The sequence below is a fragment of the Sinocyclocheilus rhinocerous genome, unplaced genomic scaffold (genome assembly GCF_001515625.1).
Source record: "Sinocyclocheilus rhinocerous isolate Xijiao unplaced genomic scaffold, SAMN03320098_v1.1 scaffold3719, whole genome shotgun sequence".
NCBI lineage: Eukaryota > Metazoa > Chordata > Actinopteri > Cypriniformes > Cyprinidae > Sinocyclocheilus > Sinocyclocheilus rhinocerous.
This window is the reverse complement of record NW_015623479.1, coordinates 27,250-30,544: the sequence shown is the minus strand read 5'-3', so window position 1 is coordinate 30,544 and position 3,295 is coordinate 27,250. Positions and strand designations below refer to the sequence as shown.

Genomic DNA, 3,295 nt, shown 5'->3' with positions numbered 1-3,295 from the left:
TCTAATGCATTATTAGGCTACTGTAAGAAGGTTGTTTTCTGTGGCCACGAAAATATCCTTTCTTAGAGTAGATATGAAATTACACTGAATGTTCGCTGGGTGAACAGATTAGTTGATTGTAATATTAATTCTGCTACAGTTACTACTAGCAGCTGAGGTAAATAATTGTAATTAATTATAATTAATTGTAATTATTTATTTACATTTCCCTTTTGAGCTAATTTGCTACAACACCAAACGAGGGAACAAAATAATACAAAGCTGAACTGAGCACTCAAATCAATGTGTAACTAAGGTAACAAACAAGGAAACTGAGAGAACCAAACTGAGGAACTAACATACTAGAAAATCAACTGTGAAAATCGAGCATGAACAGATATGAAAAACATTGAAGCGTCTTGACCAATCAGGCACACCATTTTTCCCATAAATAAAAAAGCATTTTTTATTTAAAGATAAACCTTTACGACCTAATGGCATGTTGAGAGTTCTCCCTCTCACTACATTTTCCATAGGAAAGACACATAATGCACAGCAAAATGGACTCTTCTCTAATCAATTCATAGGAAAACCTTTCTTTGAATGAACACAAATATACTTCAGGTCATTGTGTATGTTGTTACTGTTCTTGTATATTGTATTTTGTATTGTATACTGTTTTATGCATGCTTATGATAGAACCACTCATTCATGTAATCTTACCTATATGTAATCTTACCATGTTTGGTCTTAAACAAGAGTGTATATTATATGTTGGTACATAGGCAATATATTAATGTTCTAAGAATCTTTACTAGTTTGTGCATCAACACCCAATCGAATTACATATGCAAAATACCATGCTTGGAGACAAAGAGTCATAAAATTTCCCTCCAAAAGTGAAAGTCTCCATTGGCTCTGTGACCTAGAAACAGAGGTTTAGTATAAGCTGTAGACCCCGTTCTAAAACGGTGCTAATGGTTTTACTCGGGTGGCTAACTGACTCTTTTCATAGTTTCATTCTCTGGTTTTCCTGATGGTTTCATCCATCAAGTCTCATTTGCCCTTTCCCCTGTATGAGTGATTGTTTGTTTGTTTGTTAGACTAGTTTGTGTTAGTGTTTACTTAATAAAACTCTTGTGCACAAATTACATGAGTTTCTGATTATGCTTTATGTTATGTCCTGTGGACGTATTTGTAAAACGTGTGATTATGGGAGTGATATCATCTATTGGCCACAGAAACCCAAGAAGTATAAGACAGCAGAGAAACAAAGCTGAAGCTCTGACGGCAACGCGCTTCACTCTTTGCCCTGATCTAGAAATGTTCTCTGTTGTTCAGCTCAGTGCGACCGAGTGCGGTCTTTACCTCTTAACGTTGTGAATAGATTGCTCAATTGCAAACTATGAGAGAGCGTGTGAACGGAAGCGTTAGGGAGAGGGTGCCATTTTCTTTGAACTTGAGATTTTGCCTATGTTTATGTTAGTCAGGGAGTAAGGTAAGACTCTTGTTATTTTATTTATTTTCATTTGTATAGGTTATTTAAAGCTTTCGTTGATAGTTAGAGAGTTTTGTTTGTTATGTTGGCCTTGCCCTCTCTTGAAGATTTGCTTCCTTTATAATTATTTTGTTATTAATAAAAAAAAGCTATTTGTTTAAGTTTGCATTTGGTGCTTTTCTGGATCAGGGGATTGTTGTGACCGTCAGACCCTTTTTTTTATTTAATTAACAGGGGGCTGGCTTACTACATGCTCTAATGCATTAATACTGTATGAAAGTATTTTCTGTGTCCACGGAAATATCCTTTCCTAGAGTTGATATGAACTTACACTGAATGTTCGCTGGACGAACAGATTGGTTGATGGCAATTTAATTCTGCTACAGTTACTACTGGCAGCCAGTATAAATAATTGTAATTAATCATAATTAACTGTAATTATTTATATACATTACCCTTTTGAGCTAATTTGCTACATAATTGGTGGGGAATGGTGGCGATCGTTTAGACATTATTTGCGAGCGGACTCCGTATCAAACTTGTGTGTTTGTCTCATAAATTTTATTAACGTCTTACACATGCATACCAGCTTCTGATAAACTCAGATAAACTACAGCTTGAATGTGCCTTCCTATGAGCAGTAGAAAGTTTTCAGTGCTATAATGCTTGGGTGAAGAAATCCCCACTTTCAGTTTTAAATGCATAAATCTTAAATCTGACGAAGAAATCTCAGATTAGCGGCATGAAGTAATCTGCGTGGCAAAGAAATCCCACTGGCAGTGATATTAAATCTGGGCGACGAAGAAATCTCGCTGCAGTATATTTACTTTTAACAGTGATTTGAGTGATGTTCCTCATCTCACTAAATTAAGGCCTTCTTGTATCTACCTCCATTTGCGCGTGTTGTAAGCTTGCATCGGTCTCTTAGCAACGTCTGACCTCGGGAGGTGCGAGCAGGCTCTTCCGGTGCAATCTGATAATAGCACACACGTCATAGACCTTTGTGTAAACAAAGAACTGCGTGTAGCCAACGCTAACTCTTTAGCAGCCATACAGGCTAAGCTAAGCCCTTTTCCTCAACTGCTAGCTGTTAGCATCTGACTAAAATTTAATTAAATCTGAGATTTAATTAAATCAATTTATTTATTTATATTTTCCATTTAGTTTCCTACAGCTATTAGGACCTTTTTTACTTTTACCTTATTTTAGTTTGTTTGACCATCACCACCTTCCCTCTTGGTATAAGGATTATAGCAGTCCTAGCAATTGTCGTATCCTTAATGAGCCGTACAGGTTATTAGTAGCCTAATTCCTGTCTCTGCTCTACCCCTCTTTACTTCTCAGCACAAGGTTATTACATAAGGTACAGTTATCATTCATTATACTATAGGCCCTGGGAAGACTAGAAACACTTCCTATTGTTTATGTTTATATACCTTGAGGTGTTTGATGTGCCCCTGCTAGCTTAGCTAACAGTCTCCCTAGGTTTATGACCCTGCTGCAGCATCCCTTTGAACAAGTGACAACTGCTTAGTCATATCTCCTAGCTTTAACTAAATAAGGAAAGTCCTTCCTTCTCCCTCTGTCTCTTTCTGATTTTATTTCAGTTTTGTTTTATCTGATACCTTCATAGTGAGCAAACCTGTGAACCATCAGTACTTTGAGTAATAGTTTGACCACATGTATAGCCGGTCATCAGCTGACCCCTGCTTACAGCACCATCAACAAAGTTACTCAAACTCTCTCTTTGTGTTCACGAACACAAAAACATAGCACCCTACCTCACTAGCTGCCCCTCACCAGCTATTCACACCTTAC

At 37.0% G+C, this 3,295-nt stretch overlaps 2 long non-coding RNA genes across 2 annotated transcripts in view; one reads left to right on the top strand and one right to left on the bottom strand.

The window, feature by feature from the left end:
• The window catches only part of LOC107751304 (uncharacterized), a 25,084-nt gene that overhangs the window by 13,530 nt on the left and 8,259 nt on the right, over positions 1-3,295 (top strand). The window contains exon 2 of the long non-coding RNA XR_001641230.1: positions 1,088-1,098. This is a non-coding gene — a long non-coding RNA (uncharacterized LOC107751304). The remainder of the gene's footprint in view (positions 1-1,087; positions 1,099-3,295) is intronic.
• Positions 776-3,295, bottom strand: part of LOC107751245 (uncharacterized) — a 3,679-nt gene continuing 1,159 nt past the window's right edge. The window contains exons 2-3 of the long non-coding RNA XR_001641221.1: positions 3,278-3,280; positions 776-870 (exon numbers count right to left, since the gene is read on the bottom strand). This is a non-coding gene — a long non-coding RNA (uncharacterized LOC107751245). The remainder of the gene's footprint in view (positions 871-3,277; positions 3,281-3,295) is intronic.